Consider the following 25140-nt stretch of genomic DNA (forward strand, 5'->3'; position numbering starts at 1 on the left):
CATTCCACTCACAGGAAATGTGGATATTCTGAAGGGGGAAGGAACACAGCTCTGTGAGCATGCATGAGGGAGGAGGGAGAACTTTATTTGGACTGAAGTTGAGGAACTAAAATATGAGTTGTAGTTAATTAGGTGAGGAGGAAGGATTTCTTTTCCTTATTATAAAAAGTGATGTCATCTGCTTCCAAGAAAATCTGACCTAATTATTTAATATGCAGAGGTGTGAAAAATAAAACAAGCTAAAGTTTGTCATGACTAAAACTGTCCTTTTAATCTTTAAAGTGTGCTGCTCACCATCTTGCATGCCATCTCCTATTATTGGATAGGTAACTCATGCTCTAGGTCCACAGTAGGCCCTCGTAAATGTTTTGAGAGCCTTCAAGGCAAAGAATAATGATTGGCTATTTGTTTTATCATATAATCCAAAACAGTAAATGTGAAAAATTAGTGTGTGGGTCTTGAAACTGTGTTTGGCATTGAAGATCTCACGGAGCACTGTGAAAAGGGAGTGTCATAGTTCAAACCAAGTAAAAACATAGTGAAGATGAACATCGGCTGGCTGCTGTGGTTCACACCTGTAATCCTAGCACTTTGGGAGGCCAAGGCAGGCGGATCACCTGAGGTCGGGAGTTCGAGACCAGCCTGGCCAACATGTGAAACCCTGTCTCTACTAAAAATACAAAATTAGCCAGGCGTGGTGGCAGGCGACTGTAATCCCAGCTACTTGGGAGGCTGAAATAGGAGAATCGCTTGAACCTGGGAGGCGGAGGTTGCAGTGAGCCAAGATTGTGCCACTGCACCCTAGCCTGGAAAAAAGAGCGAAACTTCATCTCAAAAAAAAAAAAAAAAAAAAGATGAACATCAAAGTAATTTCTGATTAATAATATCATGGTGAAATACTGGAATAATTAATAAGTAGTACATTAGCTTAATGTGTGCCAAGGGAGTGATAAGATAAGTAAAAGCTACTTCACTAAAAGCAATATTTCCTAGAACAGAACCTGCTATTCTTCATCCCCCTTCACTGCATCTGGCTTCCCCTCCCCCAACATGCCCCCCAAAAAAGAAAGAAAGTAAGGTATATAGACCATGTATTGACAATCATTTATTCGATTCTATTTATGCCAAGTAAGACTTAATTTTAACTTGAGAGATAAGCATTTTAGAATATTGATACAGAAATCAGGAAACAACAAAGAACAATGCCCACTCTCTCTCCGTTCCAAAATGAACAGTGTCACAATGATAGTTGTTGGATACTCACTCATCCTTTTCATCGTTCATTCATTCTGTGAGCCTTAACTGATTATTGTACTAAGGGCTGTGGGGCCACCCGAATGAACAAGACACAAAGAGATGTTCACACAAATATAGTGTATATGTTAATATTCCAAAGTGAGCTATTAGTAGTTGGCCATGAAAGAGTTCTGTGGTCAAGTAAATTTGGGAAACACCCAAGTTAAACAAAATGATCTGATGTATTTGCTGAAGGACCTCTCTGAGTCTAATATGTGGCAAGAAGGGGATTTTGAAACACAACATTTATATCACATTTTTCTAACTTATCATCTAGTAACTCATGATTACTTGGGTACATGCTGGGAATCACTAACCTAGGCAGTAAAACAGGATTCTACCTTCAAGGTAAGAAGGTTGATATTAGTAAGGCAGATTAGGGCCCAAAGCAAGAGGCATGGGGTTCGGGTGGGTTAGATTCCTACTCTGATGGAGGGGTAGCAGCAAACCTCCAGTGGAGAGGAGGTGAAAAACCAAAACCAAGCACCATCATCTAGACCAAGCAGACTTGATGGGGGATTTATTTTATTTGTGTCATTAATGTTAATACTATTCATTATTATTAGTAAAAGCAGTGTGTTGAGGTGACCCTCAACAGAGTACCAGGAATGTTAGCATAGGGGCTAAAGAGTAGAGACTCTCAGCTGAGATTTTAGGTTTGTATCCATCCATCTTTTACCGCTGCTGACTTAGATGATCTGAGGCAAGTTATTTTGCCTCTCTCTGTCTTAATTTATTCATATGCAATTGGAAATAATAAAAAGAATAGTGGTATTCAGTGGGATAACATGGGTGAAGCACTCTTCACATTCCTGGCACTTGGCAGGTTTCCATTAAGTGCTCATTAATTATTAAATGCTCATTAGTCCTCCCAATCCTATGAATCTGATATTGTCTTCTCTATTTTATAGATAATAAAATTGAAAATCAGAAAGTTTAATACGATGTTAGAATGACACATTAAAGGCCAGGCATGGTGGCTTATGCCTGTAATCTCAGCACTTTGGGAGGTCAAGGCCAGTGGATCACCTGAGGTCAGGAGTTCGAGACCAGCCTGGCCAACATGGTGAAACCCCGTCTCTACTAAAAGTACAAAAAAATTAGCCAGGCGTGGTGGCACTTGGCCTGTAGTCACAGCTACTCGGGAGGCTAAGGCATGAGACTTGCTTGAACCTGAGAGGCAGAAGTTGCAGTGAGCTGAGATTGTGCCACTGCACTTCAGCCTGGGCAAAAGAGTGAGACTCCATCTCAAAAAAAAAAAAAAAAAAAAGAATTACACATGTAAAAGTAATGGAGTTAACATTCAAACCCATGTTAGTTTAACCCCAAGCCCCATGTTTTTCTAGTGTAGCATGCCAATAAAGCGACTGAGAGGCATTTTCATACCAGATTATGGAACTAATTATACACTTCATTTACAGGTAGATCTTGGTCAAGAATGTCTCCAAAACTGGATTAAGCCAGTGTAATTGAATGGGAATCTAGACAACCAGGACAGACTCGGAATTTTTTTTAATGTATTGGCCCAGGAAGGCTAGAAATCCTCCACTTGACCTAACAGAAGGTAATTAGAATTAAAAATGGCACTAACTGAAAACGTACTTGTTAAATTGCCTGTGCTTATAGAGTTGTTGTTGGCCCTATTGTTTTTGGTCAGCAAAAAGAGACATATTTTTATTTGTTGGAGCTAACAGAGGCAAATGTCTTGACTTGGGCAACAGTTACATTGCTGATGGTAGGGAATGGCTTCTGTAAGATTAAAGCTTGGATAGAAAATCCCTACATGTAGCAGTGGGAAGTGCACCCCAGTTTGTTTTTGTTTTTGTTTTTACCAATTCAACTCTTAGTGAAATATGAGTGATCACTTTTACCTTAGCCCCCAGATATAGGAAAAAGTCAGCACTCTCAAGGAAGACAAAACAAACAATAGTATGCTTCAGTCTGCACTATTCTTCTACAAAAAAATGTCCAATTTGGCCAGGACAATTTGGCCCAATGAGGGTGGATCACCTAAGGTCAGGACTTCGAGACCAGCCTGGCCGACATGGCAAAATTCTGTCTCTACTAAAAATACAAACATTAGCCAGGTGTGGTGGTGCATGCCTGTAGTCCCAGCTACTTGGGAGGCTGAGGCAGGAGAATCGCTTGAACTCAGCAGGTGGAGGTTGCCGTGAGCCAAGATCGCACCACTGCACTCCAGCCTGGGCAACAGAGTGAGACTCCATCCAAAAAAAAACAAAAAACAAAAAACATTCAATATATAATTTTTAGAGTTATAAAACATGGAGAGAAGCAAGATAATATGATAAGTAAATGGAAAAATACGATCAACAGAAGCAGACCCACAGATGAATCACATATTGGAACTAGCAGAGAAAGACTTTAAAACATGCGCGGTGGCTCAAGCCTGTAATCCCAGCACTTTGGGAGGCCGAGGCGGGCGGATCACAAGGTCAGGAGATCGAGACCATCCTGGCTAACACAGTGAAACCCCGTCTCTACTAAAAAGTACAAAAAAAAAACTAGCCGGGCGAGGTGGCGGGTGCCTGTCGTCCCAGCTACTCAGGAGGCTGAGGCACGAGAATGGCGTGAACCCGGGAGGTGGAGCTTGCAGTGAGCTGAGATCCGGCCACTGCACTCCAGCTTGGGCGACAGAGTGAGACTCCGTCTCAAAAAAAAAAAAAAAAAAAAAAAATCTACTGTAAATATGTTCAAGGATGTTCAGATAAAGATGGCCAGAATGAATAAATAGATGGGGGATCACAACAGAGAAATGGGAGCCATAAAAAAGAAGCAAATAAAATTCTAGAGCAAAAATAAAAAATAAACATCTGATGTAAAGAATGGATTGAATAAGCTTAACAGCAGAACAGAAACTGAAATAAAAGATTAGTGAACTTAAAAAATGGTTAATAGAAATTGTTTAAACTAAAGCACAGGGAAAAAATATTTTAAAACACTTTACCCATCATCAGTGACCTATTAAATGGTCTAAAATGTGAGTAGTTGCAGTCCCAGAATAATGAGAGAGAAAATGGGCCAGAAAACATATTGAAAGAAATAACAGCTGAAATATTTGGGATACAATGAGAAAATATCAATCTATAGATTCAGGAATCTCAGTTAATTCTAAGTAGTAGAGATAGAAATAAAACCACACCCAGGCACATCATGGTCAAACTTCTGAAAACCAAAGATAAAGAAAATATAACAACAACCACAGGAAAAAGTGATATGTTGCATATAGAGGAATAATGACAAAAAATTATGGCTGACTTCTTATCAGAACAATGAATGCCTAAAGGCAATGGAAAGTCATCCCCAGTTGAGAAAGAATTTGTGGAGGAAGTGTGCACCGTGCTCTGACGACAGATAACAGAGGGTACAACCTAGTTAAGGGATCAAGAAAGGCTTTCTTAAGAAAAGACTATCTGAACTAAGATCAGAAGGGTGAGATGTTAAGTAGGCACAGAGAAGGGAAGTTGTTCCAGGTATATGCAAAGCCCCCATTGCAAAGGAAAACATGTCACATGGAAAGACCCAAAAGTGCCAAGATAGGTGGAACACAGGGGCCAAGGAAAAGAGATGAGCCACACTAGCCATCATAGGACACAGTGTGGATTATTGTTTTTATTCTAAGAAAAATAAGATTTTTGAGTGTTTCAAGCTGTGCAGATCATTTCTGCTGTCATGAAGCAGCAAATTTGTGTTTGAAAAATTCTGGATAAAGTAGAGAGGCACCAGAGTAACTGAAAAGATACCAGGAGGCCATAGGAGTGGCTCAGGTGAGAAATGATGGTGGCTTGGACTAGGTGATGGATGGTATCTGTGAAGATGGAGAGAAGTGGACAGATTTAATGTTGATTTAGTAGATAGAAGTCATAGGGCTTAGTCATTGCTTGGATGTGGGAGATGAGGCACACAGGTATCAAGACTGACTTGTAGGTTTCATCTAGTTGGGTGGATGAAGGTGCCATTTACTGATGAAGGAAACTCTGAAGAGGAGCAAGACTTATTTATTTTTATTTAACGAGCACTCACATAGTATTGTGTGCCAAGCACTGTTCTAAGACAGTTTGCAAACATTAACCTCTTTCACAACAGTGAGAGGTTGGTACAGTTTTTGCCCCAGTTTTACAGATGGGGAAATTAAGAAATTAATTAACTGCCCAAAGCATTAATTGGTAAATGCTGAAGTAGGATTGGAACCCAGGCAGTCTGGCTCCAGGGAGCAAATTCTTGAGCGCTGCACTAGGTTGCTTACAAGGAAGTATAATGAGGATGAGTCGCAGGAGACTGAAGCATTCAAGTGGCCACAGGCACCTGGAACTGAGAAGAGAAGTTAGGGCTAGCGATGAATATTTGAAAATGATTGGCATAGGAAAAGTAGATTGTCTTTATGTAAAGGAAATTGTCTTTTTTTTTTTTTTCCTTAAACAGGAGCCTTATGTCTAGAGCTCCAGTTCTGTTGCTGTGCTGTGCTATGCTGTGCTGTGCATAGCATCCCAAGCCTGTTCTTTGAAGAGGGCAGAACCTTTTTCCTGAGTAGTATGACTTCTATGTCTTCCTCGTCGGGTTTGTTCTCTTCTATTTGCGCTTTCTCACCTGTTTGCTGCCCCCTAGTGGCCCTTGGAAGCGCTGACCCAAGTGCAAGGCAGTTTAAACCCTTGGGGGTTAAATGCAGCTGGTGCAGAGTGACCTGGCTGACACTGGTAGAGGGCGGGGCAGCTCTGAACTCCAGGAACATGTGGCACGGACTCCACCCCAATTACATGGTACCTTCAGTTAAACCCACGAGATAATCACAGCAGCAGGAAATAAGCCAGAAAGCATTTTGTTCTGTGACAGTGATGTTCTTTAGCAAGTGGCTACTGACAAAGTGAACATTCAGATTTCAGTGGTTGCTGAATGTTGGCCATATCAATCATATCTTTATTGTGACAGTAAGGGGCCCATCAATGAGTGCTTCTGTCTCATAACAAAAGAGTAACTGGCAGGTTTTTGTTTTGTTTTGTTTTTTTTGTGGGTTTTGTTTGTTTGTTTTTAATTTTTCAGCATTACTTATTTCTTGCTTAACCAAATTAGTCAGTAAAAAATTACAAACTGGTCCAGTGCAGTGGCTCACGCCTGTTATCCCAGCTCTGTGGGAGGCCAAGGCAGGAGAATCACTTGAGGCCAGGAGTTCAAGACCAGCCTGAACAATGTGGTGAAACCCCGTCTCTACTAAAAATACAAAAATTTGCCAGGCATGGTGGTGCACACCTGTAGTCCCAGCTACTTGGGAGGCTGAGGCATAAGAATCACTTGAACCCAGGAGACGGAGGCTGCAGTGAGCCAAGATTGCACCACTGCACTCCAGCCTGGGTGATAGAATGAGACACTGTCTCAAAAAATATATATGTGTGTGTGTGTGTGTCTGTAACAAACCTAAAGAAATCAGTAACTATTGAAGCTACAAGAAAAAACAAAACAATGGCTATAATTCATTGAATAATATCTGTATATCAGCCACTTTATAGATTTCATCCGATTTAACATTCACAGCAACTTGCAAGGTATTGATGATATTATTTCACATATGATGAAACTGAAGCTGCAGGGTAAGTCCTGGGCTTTCCCAGGACCTCATAGCTATGGAGGCAGAGATCAAATTCAGACCCAGTCTTCATGATTTTAAAAATATGTTATTTCCCTGGTGTTAGGATGCCTTCAAATGAATCTATAATTACTTACTTAGCAGTTACCTCACAAAAACTAAGCTATGAAAAATAGTTTAGGCCGGGCGCGGTGGCTCAAGCCTGTAATCCCAGCACTTTGGGAGGCCGAGACGGGCGGATCACAAGGTCAGGAGATCGAGACCATCCTGGCGAACACAGTGAAACCCCGTCTCTACTAAAAATACAAAAAACTAGCCGGGCGAGGTGGCGGGCGCCTGTAGTCCCAGCTACTTGGAGGCTGAGGCAGGAGAATGGCCTGAACCCAGGAGGCGGAGCTTGCAGTGAGCTGAGATCCGGCCACTGTACTCCAGCCTGGGCGACAGAGCGAGACTCCGTCTCAAAAAAAAAAAAAAAAAAAAAAGAAAAATAGTTTTCTCCTCCAAAGAGTGTTCAATGCAGTAATGAGGTTAACATGCATTCCTAGGGGAAAACAAACTATTAAAATTAATAAATGTACAGTTTAAAATGCCATTTCCTCCTTTGCTTCCTCTGAACAGCTACTATAAATAGATCAGAGATGCTCTATCAGTAAATTATACAGCCCTAGGCCATTATCCTTGTCCATTTGCATTTCCACCTTCTCCCTACTTCTCAGTCCCCAGGCCCTCCTGCCATTCAGTCACATCCTCAGGACTCTTCCATGACACATATATGGCTTGATCTGAGTATAAGGTGGTCACTTCACCCATTTATGAACAGTCACATCACATGTCTGTTGAAAACAGAAGGCTACACATCTGCATGTAATAGTTATATTTAAAAGAATTGATATCAAAATGACAAGAGTGGTTATGATGGCTAGCAGGATTTTGCATAATTTCTTCTCGTCTGCATTTCCTGCGATTACTTACCGATGCGATGAAAAGAATACAATTCAATTTCCACATTAACAATTCATAAAATTGTTATTTTTCTCAGAGAGGAAACAGGAATTTTATTGAAGCATCTAAAAGCTTCAAAACTTCAAAGATTTTTGCCTCTTAAGGACATAGAGATGAGGGTTTTCATTAACTTATTAAACGCAAAAGAATTAAAGAAAATTACAAATATTCTTGGCAGCATAGCACTGTAGAACAAGCCCTGGAATTGCTAAAATAATCTGAGCTCTGGTTTTTTGTTTGTTTGTTTGTTTTCTTTGTTGTTGTTTTTCTGTTTTGAGATGGAGTTTCACTCTGTTTCCCAGGCTGGAGTGCAGTGGTGTCATCTTGGTTCACTGCAACCTCTGCCTCCCAGGTTCAAGCAATTCTCATGCCTCAGCCTCCCAAGTAGCTGGGACTAGAGGCGTGCGCCACCATGCCTGGCTAATTTTTGTATTTTCAGTAGAGATGGGGTTTCACCATGTTAGCCAAGCTGGTCTCGAACTCCTGACCTCGTGATCTGCCCGCCTCAGCCTCCCAAAGTGCTGGGGTTACAGGCGTGAGCCACTGCTCCCGGCCCTGAACTCTGTTAATAGGAAGGAAAACACAAGGAGAAATACTAGGGAACAGAGAAGAAGGGAGGGAGGAAGGTGAGGAGGAGACAAATAAAGGGAGGGAGAGAGAGAGAGGTGGCCAAAGAAAGAGAAAGAGGAAGAGGCTGCAGGATTTGTTGTATTCTTTCTAGCATTATTATTGTTTTTATTTAAGTTCATGTTTCTCCACTCCTTACCTCTTAATTATATTATTTACCATTCACAAATCACAAAGTAATGATAAAGATGCATAAATCTCTAATTTTTAAAAATTTGTACTTGACAAATAATAACTGTGGGATTATCCCAACAAATATATATTTGTAGGATAAAATGTTATGCTTTTATATATGTTTACATTGTGGAATGATTCAGATAAGCTACTTAATGTATCAATCCTCACATAGTTGTTTTTTGTGGTGAGAACATTTAAAATCTACTGTTTTTGCAATTTTGAAACATGCAATACCTTATTATTAACTACAGTCACCATACTGCACAATAGATCTCTAACACTTATTCTGACAGAAAGTTTATACCTTTTGACTAACATCTCCCCATCCCTCCCACTCCCCCCAGCATCTAGGAACTACCATTCTACTCTCTGCTTCTGTGAATTTGACTTTATTAGATTCCGCATATAAGTGAGATCATGCAGTATATGTCTTTCTGTGCCTGGCTATGTCACTTAACATATAACCTGAACATCCTCCAGGTTCATCCAGGTTATTGCAAATAATGGAATTTTATTCTTTTTAAAGATTGAATAGTATTCCATTGTCTATGTATATACCACATTGACTTTATCCATAAATCTCTACATTTTGCTTTTATGTTTGCTTTCTTCAATAGAGCATCCGTCTTTCGTAAAAAGTAATTACTATTGTTGGCCGGGCTCGGTGACTCACACCTGTAATCCCAGCACTTTGGGAGGCCGAGGCGGGTGGATCACGAGGTCAGAAGATCGAGACCATCCTGGCTAACACAGTGAACCCCGTCTCTACTAAAAGTACAAAAAATTAGCCGGGCGATGTGGCGGGCGCCTGTTGTCCCAGCTACTCAGGAGCCTGAGGCAGGAGAATGGCGTGAACCCGGGAGAGGGAGCTTGCAGTGAGCGGAGATCGCGCCACCGCACTCCAGCCTGGGCGACAGAGTGAGACTCCGTCTCAAAACAACAACAAAAAAATACTATTGTCAAGAAATAGTTCTTGCAATCTGCTTCCCCTTCTAAAATATCTGAGGATAATTAGTCTAGATGACTTGGTATATTAAATTTGCTCCCCCATTTTTTCTTATTTACCATGAAAACTTGATATGATAATATGGAGGCAAAAGCATATTTTCATGTAGTCAAGAAATCAGGAAAACAAAACGGACAGAAAGTAGGTCAGGATGCACTAGCTTCTATCATGGAAATAAATAACCTTCATATTTTAGTGCCTTAAACAGGGGACTATGTTTTGCTCATTGTCCTAGTCTGTGGGTCCGGAGGGTAGCTCTGCTCATTCTAGCCACTCTTGGTCCTGGTGACAGCCACCATCTCTGAGGTTGCCAGTTTCCATCTCAGAGGGAAGGAGAATTCTGGGGTTCTGCACAGCCATTTAAACACCTCAGCATGGAAGCTACACTTACTCTGCTTACAACTCCTTGGCTAGAATTGGTCCCATGGCCGTCCTAACCACAGAGGGCCAGGAAGTGTCATCCTGCCCTGTGCTGGGTAGCTGAGAGCAGACAGGATAAGAAGAGCACAAATTTTATTACAGAAACATAAAAAGAGAAACTATAATATCAGATAATATAAGTTTATGTTGAAATGTATAAAATTGTTCATACTTTGCTATCTTGACCTACAAAAATGACAATTTCATAAGGCTCGTGCTAATAAGTTTAAAACACCTTTTGTCGTCTTTTTTCTGACATCACTCCTGACACCAAATGTCTGGTCTTCCACACTAATTTTCCAATTCCCTGACACCAGCTGGATATCCAACAATTCAAATCAGTTCTGGCACTCACTCCTGGAGTTAGCCCAAACCCTACAGGTTAAAGGCTCATTGTCACAACGCTGCTCCCACTTCAGGCATCAGCCGAAAACAGGGTTCCCAGGATTCCCATGCTTTTGCCCAATCAACTACAAATTTGAAGGTTCCCAAAACTTCCCCCTCAGGTTCAGTGATCTGCTAGAGTGACTTATAAAACACAGGGAAGGACTGTACTTACTATGACAGCTTCTCATCAAGGGTACAAATGAACAGCCAGATGAAGAGGAACCTGGGGGTGGGGATTCTGGAGGGTGGGTTGCACCACCCTCCCAGCACCCAGATGTATTCACCAGCTCAGGAGCACCCCTGGACCACATCATTTAGGGTTTTTTATGGAGGCTGCATTATGTAAGCGTGATTGATTAAATCACTGGCCATTGGTTGTTGGATCAATCTCTACCCCTTCCCATTCTCCCAAGGTCAACGGGTGGGCTGAAATTTCCCACCCTCTTGTCACATGGTTGGTTCCTCTGGTGACAGCCCCCCATCCTGAAGCTGTCTAGGGACCCACCAAGAGCTACCTCGTTACCATAAACTCTAGTAGGAGTGAAGGGGCTGGTTATGAGTAACAAAAGACACTTCTCTCACTCAGGAAGTGTTTTTCGTTTGTTTGTTTTGTTTTTGTTTTTGTTTTTGTTTTCGTTTTCTGACACAGAGTCTCACTCTGTCACCCAGGCTGGAGTGCAGTGGCGTAATCTCCGCTCACTGCATCCTCCGCCTCCCAGATTCAAGCAATTCCCTGCCTCAGCCTCCCGAGTAGCTGGGATTACAGGCATCCACCACCACGCCTTGCTAATTTTTTGTATTTTAGTAGAGACGGGGTTTCACCATCTTGGCCAGGCTGGTCTTGAATTCCCGACCTCGTGATCCACCCACCTCGGCCTCCCAAAATGCTGGGATTACAGGTGTGAGCCACCACGCCTGACTTCAGGAAGTGTTTTAAGAACTTCTATGCCAGGAACTAGGAACAAATGAAGACCAAGTAAAATATATATTTTTTATTATTCCACATACCTCATTCAAGAATAAATGTAAATAAATATCACCTAACAACAGAAAAATTCATCTATATTCTATTTAAAAGAGACACATAAAAGGAATGGTTAAAAGTAAAGCCATAAAAGTAAAATAAATAAATAAATATCAGCTTAATATGAAATCAAGTGAGGTCTGAAGAGGAGAAGTATTTAATGGGACAAAGTTGGTAATTCTGTATTGATGAAGTTATAATCCATAGTGACAAAGGGCCATGATCCTCTACACTCTTAACAGTGTAGAATCGAAATAGGCAAAGCAAAAACTGCTAGAAGTTAGCAGAAAAGTATGCACTTGTGTTGGGAGTTTTAATTCATTATTTTGCACATAAAAAAGATAATATTACATACAATCAAATAATATTTACAATAAAACGTGTACTGACCATTTTGCCATGAAATAAAATATGTCATCATTGCAAGGATCTATACAGCATCTATACAATTAGCAATATACTACTGGGGCATGAGAACATCCTCAATAAATTCCAAAAAGGAGAAATTATTAAAGGCACATTTTTCGATCACAATACAATTAGACATTAATGTTTTTTAAAATTTCAAACATTTTCAAATTGAAAAATAACTATTGGCCAAAGGGGAAATTGAAGCCATAATTTTGACTATTTAGGAAATAATGTCAATATAATAATTATACATTAAAACTTAGCAGATGTGACTAAAATTATTTACAGGGAAAAATTCACAGTTTTATATGTTTTTATTATTTAAGATGAAAGAAAACTGTGTTCAAGTAAAAAAAAAATTAGGAAACCCTCAGCCAAAGAAACCTAGGGAAAGAAAAATTAAATAACTAAAATAGAAGAAGAAATTAATGAACTAAAAACAAAGTATAGTGAAACAGTGGCATTGATAAATAAATCTAAAAATATTTACTTAGGGGACCAAACACTCTGGCATAGCTAATTAAGAGAAAACAAATATTCATGATTAGAGTCAGAAAAGGAATATAAAATTATGTATAGTTCAAAGAGAAATATTAATAGAAATTTTTATGTTCAGAATTTTAATAATATATTTGAAAGACTCGATGAGTTAACTTCCTTAGAAAATTCCCATACTTAAGAAGTAGAAAATTTCAAAACACTGAAGTTATCAAAGTAACTATAAAACTTGCCAGATAATTTTTAATAAAGTTTTCAGAACCACACCATTTCACAAATGAATATTGAGAAACTTTCAAGCAGTATGATATTCACCTGATAGTTATCACAGACAAATAAAGATAGAACACTTGCCACTTCATACTGATGCTAGAATACCTTTAAATTATTAGTAAATCAGAAACAACAACTTATAATTTATGCCTTTATTTTAAAATATTCATTGAGTCTCTCTAAAGTGCAACAGACTCTACTAGGCATCCTCTGTGTGCAGAGGCTCTGCCCTCAGGGTGGTTACTTTCTTCTTGGGGAAACAGACATTTCCGACTCAGCTACAGAATTAGTTACATAAGCCAATGAGATAAATCCTAGAAGGAGGCTTGCAGTGTTCTATAACAGTGTGTGACAGGGATCCTTACACATGGCTCAGTGGAGAAGGGCTGTAGTTTAGAGACAGGCCACCAGGATTTGAATCAAAGATCTGCGGCCTTATTCCCTGTGAAACCTTTAACCCAGAGGCTCTCACCTGGGGGTGATTTTGTCCCCTGGGGACATTTAGCAATGTCTGGAGACATGTTTCATTGTCATGACTTGGACGTGCTACTGGACCTAGTGGGCAGAGGCCGGGGATGCAGCTGCACACCCCACTGTGCCCTGGATAGCCTCAGAGCAAAGCTGTATCTGCCCCAAAATGTTACCAGTGCCAACACTGAGAAACACTCCTCTGTAGGATGATGAATCCCTGGGGGATCCTGAGAGTCAGATCCACATTTCTAACTGTCCACTGGGCTTTTCCACTTCATGTTCCTCAGGCACGACAAACTCAAAATGTGTCATCTTCCCCAACCTGTTTTTTGTTGTTGTTTGTTTGTTTGTTTAACAAGATCTTGCTCTATCACCCAGGCTGGAGTGCAGCAGTGTGATCATGGCTCACTGCAGCTTCAACCTCCTGGGTTCAAGTGATCCTCCCACTTCAGCCTCCTGAGTAGCTACTGGGACTACCGGTGTGCACCACCATCCTCTGCTAATTTTTCTATTTTCTATTTTTTGTAGAGATGGAGTCTTGGTTTGTTGCCTAGGCTTGTGTTTTTTTTTTTAAGTAAACAGCGCCACCTTCTACCCACTTTCATGTCAGAGCTCAGAGTGCCATTCTAATTCATCCTCTCCCTCACCACTGAAATATTTAATAAAGTTCTGACCATCTACCTGTTGACATCTCTGGAACCTATCTACTGCTTTCCTTTGTCAGGCTTCTACTTACTTCTTCAGTTTGCTTGCCATCCACATCCCCTGCCCCCTCCTATAGCAAGCATGCTGGAAACATTATTTGTTTTAGTTGTACTGAATTCAGCACAGCTGGCATGTGCCATGCTCCTGCTGGCCACAGAACCCTCACATATTCTGCTCTTTTTGTCTGCAACAGTTTGAAGTTGCCCCCGATCCCTTTCCCTGACACACACTTCACTGGATGAGTTGATTCCTCTAGGAGGTTTTCTATGAGACAAGGCCTGGGAGCCCCTCAAATGCACGCCCATGGCATTTCCCTAATATAGAACAACACTGTATTGTAGGAACCAGAAAGACACATGTGAAATTCACACTTGAAACATATTTGGGTTAGGAAGACTATTTCAATATAGGAGTGAAGGAAGCTGGAGAGGACAATTGGAGTGCTGGAGGAAATAAATGAATTGAAAGACAAGACCATCCATCTGGGAATTCCCCACCACAGAATCTATGGAATAACCAGGAAGTAGAAAACCTGGGCATTCCTGGAGCCTTTTTAACTGCTGTCAAAAGTCTAGCCTGTCTGATAACACACAAGTAGTCTAATGCATGCAAGAAAACAAAGCTGGGGGCGGGAAGTTTGAGGGTAGGATTACCTTTGAGGAGACAATTGGCAATGTCTGGAGGCATTTTTTGGTTTTTGCAATTGGGTTACTGCTACTGAAATCTGATGTGCAGAAGCTAGAAACCCTGCCATGCATGGGACAACTGCCATAACAAAGAATTATCTGGCTCAAAATGTAAAACAAGTTTGAGAAGCCTTGCTTTACCTTAGTATTTCTCAGCCTCTATATCTTCATCTCTGAAACAGGAATGCCCACATTAGGGTTGTTGTAAGCCCTGTTACTAGAATATAGTAAGTGCTCAATAATTGTTGGATTTTTTTTTAACTTACATTCTTTTGAAATTCTGTGTGTTATCTATTGCTTAATAATAAATCATAACAAATCAGCCCCAAAATTTAGTGACTCAAAACAACAATCATTTAATAGTCTCTTGTGGTTTCTGCAGGTCAGTCATTCAGCAGCAGCTTGGCTGGTGGGTTTAGACTTGGGATCTCTTAGGAGGTTGTAAGTCAGATGCCAGCTGGGGCTGCAGTCATCTGAAGGGTTGACTAGGGCAAGAGGACCCACTTCCAATGTGGCTCACTAGTGTTGCTGGCAAACTAGGGAAACTGTCAGATGGAGGTATCAGCTAGCAACTCGGGCTCTCCACAGGACTGCATGTGCATCCTCAAAGCATGGCAGCTGCCTCTTCACAAACAAGGGAGCCAGGAGACCGAGGTAGAAGCTGAAGTGCCTTTATGACTTAGCCTGAGAAGTCACACATTGCCACTCCTGCTAAATTCTATTGGTCACACTGACGAGTTCTGGTTCAGTGTGGAAGGGCACTTCATAATGGTGTGAACATCAGGTGGTAAGGATAATTGAGACCATCTCAGGTGCTGGCAAAAACTCTACCAAAACAAACCAACATATTAGAAGAAATCAATGTAGCATTTGCAGATGTTTAATTATTGAACTAAAAAATTCCACTGATTCAACTGAAATATTATTAGAATTAAAAAGAATTCCACTGATTCAACTGAAATATTATTAGAATTAAAAAAATATGCAGTATGCAAAATAAGTATGGTAGGTATCAATAGATTTCACTTACACCAGTGATATCAAATTGGAAAATATAAAAGTAAGAAAATCTTAGTTATAAAGTACCTAGAGATAACTTCGAAAAGAAGTATGTGGAAACTCTCTGAAGAAAATCATAAAATTTCACTGAAGGACCTAAAAGATGGGAACAAATTGAGAGGTACATCATGTGGCTGGATGGAAACACTGAGCTCTAGATAACTTCACTCCCCACAAATTAATATACAGGTTGAACGCAAATGTAAAAATGTCAAGGAGATAGATTTATATAATTTTATGTACATGTGTTGTATGTATATGTATTTCATTCTACAATTCCACAAATTAAGATTGAATGGAAAACATAACCAAGAAACTTTGGGGAAAGAAGTGTGGATGTTCCATTTGACATTAATTAATGTATGTTTAAAAAGTAATTGACAACATCATATGGGAATGAGCAAAAACTGGAAGCATTCCCTTTGAGAATTGGAACAAGACAAGAACACAGCTCTAACCTATTCAACATAGTACTGGAAGTACTAGCCAAAGCAATTAGGCAAGAGAAAGAAATGAAAGGCATCCAAACAGGAAAAGAAGAAGTCAAACTCTTTCTTCCCTAATGATATGATTCTATACTTAGAAAACCCTAAGGACTCTGTCAAAAGGCTATTAGAACTGATAAACGATTTTAGCAAGGTTGTAGGATACAAAATCAATGGACAAAAATCAGTAGCATTTCTATACACCAATAATGTTCAAACTGAGAGCCAAATTAAGAATGCAATCCAATTTACAATAGATAAAAAAATTGAGATACCTAGGAATACATCTAACCAAAGAAGTGAAATATTTGTATAAGGAGAACTACAAAACACTGATAAAAGAAATCATGGATGACGGAATCAAATAGAAAAAACATCCCATGCTCATGGATTGAAAGAATCAGTATTTTTAAAATGGCCATGTTTCCCAAAGAAATCCACAGATATGACACTATTCTTATCAAACTACCAATGTCGTTTTTTACAGAATTGGAAAAAACTATGCTAAAATTCATATGGAACCAAAAAGAGCTTGAATAGCCAAAGAAATCCTAAGCAAAAGGAACAACACCAGAGGCATCACATTACCTGACTTCAAACTGTACTATAAGGCTACAGTCACCAAAATAGCATGGTCCTGGTACAAAAACAGACACATAGACCAATGCCACAGAATAGGGCACCCAGAAATAAGGCCACCCCCCTACAGCCATGTAATCTCCAAGAAAATTGACAAAAATAAACAATAGGGAAAGGAGACACTAATAAATGATACTGGAAAAACTGGCTACTCACCAGCAGAAGAATGAAACTGAACCCCTATCTCACACCATATGCAAAAATTAACTCAAGATGGATTAAAGATTTAATTCTCAAACTGTAAGAATCCTAGAAGAAAGCCTAGGAAACACCATTCTGGACATCAGCCTTGGGAAAGAATTTATAAGTCCTCAAAAGCAATTGAAACAAAAACAAAAGTTGACAAGTAGAACCTGTTAAACTAAAGAGCTTCTGCACAACAAAAGAAACTATCAACAGAGTGAACAGACAGCCTACAGAATGGGAGAAAATATTTGCAAATTATGCATCCAACAAAAGTCTAATATCCAAAATCTATTAAAAAAAACATAATTGCACAAGCAAAAAACAACCTCATTAAAAAATAGGCAAAAGACATGAACAGACACTTCTCAAAAGAAGACATAAAAGCAGCCAGCAAACATATGAAGAAATGCTCCATGTCACTAATCATCAGAGAAATGCAAATGAAAACCAGAGTGAGATACCATCTCACATCAGTCAGGATGGCTATTTTAAGGTCAAAAAACAGATGATGGCAAGGCTGTGGAGAAAAGGGAACATTTATACACTGCTGGTGGGAATGTAAATTAGTTCAGCCACTGTGAAGAGCAGTTTGGAGATGTCTAAAAGAACTTAAAACAGAGCTATCGTTTGTCCCAGCAATCCCATTACTGAGTATATTTCCAAAAGAAAACAAATCATTATACCAAAAAGACACAGGCAAATGCATGATCATCGCAGCACTGTTCACAATAGAAAAGACATGGATTCAACCTAGGTGTCCATCAATGGTGGACTGAATAAAGAAAATGTACATATACACCATGGAATACTAGGGCAGCCATAAAAAAGAATGAATCATGTCCTTTGCAGCAACATGCATGCAGCGGGAGGCCATTATACTAAGCAAATTAGTGCTGAAACAGAAAACCAAATACTACATGTTCTTATCTATAAGTGGGAGCTAAACATTGAGTACTCATGGACGTAAAGATGGCAACAGTAGAAACTGGGGTCTACTAGAAGGGGGAGGGAGGGAGTGGGGTAGGGGTTGAAAAACTAATTGTTGGGTACTATGCTTAGTACCTGGGTGAAAGGAACATGTATACCTCAAACCTCAGAATCACACAACATAGCCAGGCAACAAACTTCCACATGTACCCCTGAATATAAAAGTTAAAAATAAGAAAGATAAATAAATAAATACATTGAAATGGTAGATATGAGCGCAGCAACATAATGACAGATTAGTGGAACTATATAAATTGAACAGAAATTGACCCTAATATAAATTTTAGAAATAATAGGGATAGAATAAAAAATATTTGAGTAAAGAATATATTAAACAATAAGTATTACTGATACAATTAGTTAGCTACTTTGAAAAAAACTTTAAGATATATTTCCTCTTTTACCCATACCTCAATCCCTGATCGATTTGAGTGAAACATAAAGTATGAAATCATAAAACGTCAAAAGAAAATATGGATAAATATCTTGAATTAGAGACAGAAATCTTTTAAGCCTAAAATAGCAGAATGATAACAATGGAAAAAAAATCAAGATATCTGTCAATATAAAATGTTGAAGTTTTGTAAGTTAAAAAAAAAACCTAAGCAAAATAAAAAGATAGCAAATATGGGGAAATTGTGTCATACTTACGAAAACGGTGGATATTTTCCCATTTTTCTTTAATATATGACAGAAGTTGTAAAATATGGTTTTGTTTTGTTTTGTTTTGTTTTTGAGATGGAGTCTGTCACCCAAGCTGGAGTGCAGTGGCACAATCTCGGCTCACTGCAATCTCCACCTCCCGGGTTCAAGCGATTCTCCTACCTCAGCCTCCCGAATAGCTGGGATTAACTGCACGACCACACGCAGTTAATTTTTGTATTTTTAGTGGAGACGGGGTTTTGCCATGTTGACCAGGCTGGTCTCGATCTCCTGACCTCAGTTGATCCACCCACCTTGGCCTCCCAAAGTGCTGGAGAAAAGCACGGGTGGCGGCAGGCACAGAGAGGACGCCATGAAGGCCTCGGGCACACTACAAGAGTACAAGGTGATGGTCTCTCCTTGCCAACCCCAAAATGCCACACACTGCCCCTCTACCGCAAGCGAATCTTTGCACCTAATCATGACGTCTCCAAGTCCCGCTTCTGGTACTTCGTATCTCAGTTAAAGAAGATGAAGATGTCTTCAGGCTAGATTGTCTACTGTGGACAGGTGTTTGAGAAGGCTCCTCTGCGGGTAAAGAACCTCAGTGTCTGGCTGCTCTATGATTCCTGGATCTGCACCCACAACACATACAGGGAATACCAGGACCTGACCACCACGGGCTGGCACTGCGCCTGGGCCCACTGCAACCAGATCATGAAGGTGGAGGAGATCGCAGCCAACAGGTGCCGCCGGGCCATGCTTCACCACCAAGAGGCCCAACATCTTCTAGGTGCAGGATCCTCGCCCAGGTGTGCCCCAAATAAACTCAGGAACGCCCTGGTGGAGCTGGGGGAGAGAGAGAGAGAGAGAGAGAGAGAGAGAGAGAGAGCAGTAAAATCCTATTACAAAAGTAGACACAAACCATCTCTCCATTTATTGTTTTTTATTTGATACACACTTATTGAGCATCTATGGTGTACCAGCCACTGTGGTAGATGTGAGTCACATGTGAGGACATGTAAAAAACCTTGAAAAGACTATGAAATCAATGAGAAGATATTTACTCATACTAGAAAACAAACCACAAATTAATGAAAAGTACTGTCATTTTGCCTATCTTATTAAACATTTTAAAAACTATACAACACAATGCTGTTGAAGATGTCCTGAGATGGGCACTCAGTGCAGAGGGAAGTGTCCAGGGGTCTCTACATGTGCTTTGCAAGCAGTTTGGCACTCAGCATTCATGGTGTCACTGAGTTATCAGGGTCCTCAGAGAATAACAGAGCAAAGTACTCAGAAATTGGTGCAAGGAATAAGCTATACAGATGTTCATTTGCAGCATTATATATATATTTAAAATAGTGAAAAATTGGGACTACCTTTAAAAATCCAACAAAAAGATTACTTGAAATCCTATTTAGTCATACCATACTATGGAATAATGTGTAGCCTTTGTGAAAGAAATCTCCTAAGACTATTTAATAAAATAAAAATCTCTCATAACATAATGTTACATAAGTAAATCACAAGGTTAAAGGTATATGCAGCATAGTATTTGTTGGCTGAAAAATACACATGCATGCTTTGAAAATAGAATGGAAGGAACTCTCTAATATAATAATAGTGCTTATCTTGGGGTGATGACGCTTGAGGTGGTTTTTGGTTTTCTGTGAATGCTGCTTAAAAGTTTGTTATAAACTACCTATAATTAGCAAGCATTGTTTTTCTCATAAAAACTGTGAATATGGAAAAAATTGTATAAATTTTAGCAAAGTAAGGGTGGGGGAGAGTAATGCCGATGCAAATGCACAAATCATCTCCCCAAATTACGGAGCTGCCTTGAAGCCTGGTCATTAATTCATCCACACTCTCTCCCTCCACTATTGACTCACCAAATAGTCTGTTCTTATGCTCACGCACACACACACACACACACACAACCCTCCCACCCTCCCCCACTCACTCCCCACAACAATTTCATTGTTCATTTGCTGGATAGGTGGCTGTAGGTTTATTCAATCAAATGCTTTACAGAGTTTTGCCAATATCCTGCTAATTGATCCACAGGCCACCTCTGGTGATTCATGGTATTTTATAGTGTCAGCTCTCACTGAATTTTCTTACTAGATTTTTGTGGTTAAAATTGTTTCATACATTGAGATCTATTATGGGGTATGGCAGTCAATACTTGCACTGGAAGACAGAAGCAGAGGTTTAAGGAAGAAGGAGGTTTAGAGAATCAATTGTGCAGAAGGCCCCTTATCAAAGGGCTCAGGTCTAGTTCCTGTTGATGGAGGCCCAGTGTGACCTTTTCATTTTTTTTCTTGTCTGTGTAAGGGATATCAGAAATGGTAAGAAATGATGTTATGTAACAACTATGCCAGGGACAGTTTATTTTGGATCAATCTAACAGACTGACTCCTAGCACAGCCTGTTCTTCAGAGTTATTAAAAGGCCAGCAACTTTGATTTCCATGTCAAGACTCATAAGCTCTTTGTGTGTGGGGCTCCCCTGAGAATTCCCCTTATGTCCTGGCAAGTAACTAGAGACCTCCAGTGATGCTGGTCCCAGGATGGCATTGATTTTAAAAGGATAAGTTTCTCATACAGTGGTTTGTAAAATTTAAGTAGACACTACTTTTTTTTAAAATATGGGTAATAAGATACTATTCAAAATAAAATGCAGGTAGAAATTCACATTACGATTACTTTTAAAAATCATAAGTAACCTGTTCTTTTCCTGTATTATGTGGAATTCCATCACCTTTATGTCATTATAAATTATGCCTAATCCTGATAAAGTGTGCTTTATTTATTTGATGATACTATTTATTTTTGCAAGGCTAAATGCTTTAGGCCAACGCAGTCTTCCCTGTCCACTGGCACACTCCAGGTTTGAAACTAGACCTAAAACTGAAGCTGACTAATGTTTTATAGTACATACAAAATTAGCTCAGCTTTTCTGTCTCCTGAGGAGCAAGTTCTTTATTTGGCACATGTTCCAGCTTCTCTGTTTTCTTAGTTTTACTTTTCCTAAAGTGAAGTCAAACACCTGAACCACGCAGAATGCTCTGCAACCCTCCTTCACTCATGGAGTTTAGTAAGTGCGTTCAGCAGAAATACAGACATCTCTAATCCCACTTCGCCAGATTATATTTGTACTCAGAAAATATTTGTTGGATCTTCTCAGTGTTGGCCAGAAGCCTCATTCTGGGTTCCTCTTGGATTTTCAGGATGCTCAGGGCTCTTTGTTCTCCTCCTTTCTCTAGTCCGCTTTCTCTTCTTTCTCCATCTAATGTAAGAACAGATTTTATAATATATGTGAAAGAGAAATCAGTTCATTCATTAGGTCAAATGTGATGATGAACAAACCTCCCTCATCTCCTCCCCATCCTCCTACTCGGGCAACGGACGACCCTACTTCACACTTTGTTGAGACAATTGCAGGGATCAGAAAAGAGCGTCCACTGACTCCCACTGCCACCTGCCGCCAGGATGCTGCCTCCCTGCCTTATATGACAGGTGAACTGCCCGCATGTCCAAGCTTGTCCAACCCATCTTATCTTGTTGTTGTTGTTCTGTTTAGTTTTGTTTTATGTGTTTATCAGCCTGAAGCCATGGTTTTTCGTTTCTGTCTCTACTGATAAGCAGATAAGAGAGATGAGGAAGGGGCTTTACTGGCCCAACCAAAAACAGAAACTAAGAACCCATGACTGTATTCTCTGCCTTGGACCCCCCGGGACACACCTGCACACCAGGCCCTGCCCTTTGCCACCTGCTAGGATGTCTTTCCAGCAGCTCCTCTCTCCCTCAGTTAGACCATTTCCATAGGCATCCACCAGCAATTTCTCCCAGATCTTCTCATCTCCCACTTCCTTCTCCACTTACCACACATTGCCTTCTCCCCTCTTCCAGCAGAACTTCTTCCAAGAAGCATCTGGACTGCCTGCAGTTCCTCCCCACTCCCTCAGTAAAGCTGTTCTTGTTAGAACCGCCAAGGATCTCCACTTTGGAAATTCCCCTGGCCCATTTTCATCCCTCCCCTTCTGTGCTGGACACAGTTGACAGAACCTCCCAGGAAATGCAGCTTGCTCTGCTTCCAAGAAATCACCATTCCCTGTTTTCTTTTTCCAAATTCCTGCTCCTTCTTGGGCTCTTTCCCTGATTTCCCCAGACCTTTAACTGTGGGATGCTCCTGCGCTCAGACCCTGGCCCTCTCCTGCTATCCATACCCTTCCTGGTGGTCGCATCCACTCTTGTGACTTGAAATAACATCTATTGGCAGGTGACCCCCAAATGTATATGCCCATTTCAGACCCTGGCCCTGGTTGTTCCCCTGAATATTCAGCTCCTGCTTGAGGTCTTCAATTGGGATGTCTAATAAGCATCTCAAACTTAAAACATCCCAGCCAAAATCCTTATCTGATCATCAGCCATCGCAGTCTTCCCCATGTCAGTGAACAGCCATTCCCTCCTTCCTGTTTCTCGGGCCAAAACCTGTGGTGTCATCCCTGACTCATCCTTTCTCTGCACCCCACATCCAAACCTCTAGCCTCAAAAATAGATCTGGAATCCGATCGTCTCTCAGCACATCCACAGCTCCCACCCTGGTTCTAACAAGCGGCAGCTCCACCATCACTGCAGCGGCTTCCCACCTGCTCCTCCTGTTCCCACACATGCGGCCTGTTCTCATCACAACCCCCAGCATGGGCCTTCTGAAAGCATGGAACATGTCACTTCCCCGTTCAGAGCCTCAGATGGCTCCCAGAGCCCCAACCATGGCCTCCGAGGCCCTATGTGATCTGGTCCCCCTTTTGCCTTCTTTCCCCTTCCCCTCCTCTCTCTCCACTCCAGTCACATGGCCTCCCTGCCGCTCTCCAGGTGCACCTACTTAAGGATATCAGGCTTGGTCTCCCCTCTACTCCCAGTGGTCTTTCCCCTGAGGTGTAAGTCGTTGCTTCTCCTCCTCCTCCTATGTCACCCCAGGAGGTCTTTCCTGACCATGGTATTTAAAGTTGCAACCACCCACGCTCCCTAACTCCCTTCCCTGCCTCACACTCCACACCCTCGTCCCTTTCTAATATAAATTATAATTTACCTGTCTTGTTTGTAGTCTCCTCCCCAGTAGGATTCAAGCTCTGTGAGGACAGAAATTTCTGTCTATGGTTTGCTGCTGTATCTGGAGTGCCTAGCACAGTGCCTGGCATACAGGAAGTCAGTTGCATAAATGAATACATCCGGCGGTTTTCAGTAATTGAGAACAAGGACAGTGTTATTCCTTTGAGCTGGGTTAGGTTATATTTCCTACCCGTTTATCTTAGATTCAACATTTGGCATGGGCTTGAGGTTGGATATTCAATTTGTGCTATGTGTAAGGGCATTCTCCTTCCAGCTGAGGGGACTCTGTGATGATGAACTGACTGAAGAAGTTTTATTTTTGTGAACTCATTTTAAACAAGTAACAGACAAAGCAAAATGCTCCTCCGTGTCTTTTTTTAGGGTGTGGGAGGGATTACCTCACGGTTTCAATTGAGTGAGAAGAAACATTTTAAATAAAATATTTGTTCATAAACCAGGGCCCCTGCCCTTCCATCGGATCCTGTTGCCCTCAAAAGTGTCCCATGGCATTTAGACCAAATTGCAAATCCTCTCGGTGAGCTGCGAGGTTCTGCCTCATCTAGCTCCTACCCCACCATCCACGCTCTTCTTTTTTACTATGCTGGGGCCTCACGAGTCTTCACTTAGTTCCTTGAACCTGTTGGGAATTCCCATCTTCATACCTTTGCACAGGCCGTGCGTCTGCTAGAATGCGCGCCCTCCTTGTCCCCATTTCATTTGTTCTGAAGCTGATGTGTTGCCTCTGCAGATAGCTCCTCTGCCACCTTCTCCAAAATATCTCCCACCTTGATTCTCGTATGGCACCTGATTCCTTCATGGGGTATAGTAATTTGTAAGTATATTTTTCTTGGTGTATTTGTTTCCTTGACTGTCTCCCTGAAACTCTAAGTTGCCTGAGAACAGGGACCATTGCTTGTTTTGTCTAAACCACAGCAGTGCAGCGGCTATTACAGTGGATGGTCAATGGGCCTTTCACTTGGTCAAGAATTACCAAGAGCTCCCTCCACGGGGGAACTCTTCTGAGTTAGACCATCTTCTGAGACAGACCATCTGCTGAAGACAGACGGCCTTCATAGCTCATTGGGAAGGCCGAAGAGGAGAAGGTCAGAATGGGATTGGGGTGGTCTCGGCATGGAAAGGGAGTGGTGAGTGAAGGGACCCTGGATCCTGTGATAAATCTCTGTCCCAGATGCTTGGTCAGGCCTAGGAATTCTTTTTTTTTTTTTTTAATTATACTTTAAGTTCTAGGGTACATATGCACAACGTGCAGGTTTGTTACATATGTATACATGTGTCATGTTGGTGTGCTGCACCCATTAACTCGTCATTTACATTAGGTATATCTCCTAATGTTATCCCTCCCCCCAACCCCCCCAAAACAGGCCCTGGTGTGTGATATTCCCCTTCCTGTGTCCAGGTGTTCTCATTGTTCAATTCCCA

At 40.9% G+C, this 25140-nt stretch overlaps 1 protein-coding gene and 1 pseudogene across 3 annotated transcripts in view; both read left to right on the plus strand.

The window, feature by feature from the left end:
- Nucleotides 1–25140, plus strand: part of HECW1 (HECT, C2 and WW domain containing E3 ubiquitin protein ligase 1) — a 441946-nt gene that overhangs the window by 125406 nt on the left and 291400 nt on the right. The window lies entirely within an intron of this gene.
- Nucleotides 18951–19370, plus strand: LOC117073362 (annotated as a pseudogene).

The sequence above is a fragment of the Trachypithecus francoisi genome, unplaced genomic scaffold, assembly GCF_009764315.1.
Source record: "Trachypithecus francoisi isolate TF-2019V2 unplaced genomic scaffold, Tfra_2.0 Lachesis_group4, whole genome shotgun sequence".
Classification (NCBI taxonomy): Eukaryota; Metazoa; Chordata; class Mammalia; order Primates; family Cercopithecidae; genus Trachypithecus; species Trachypithecus francoisi.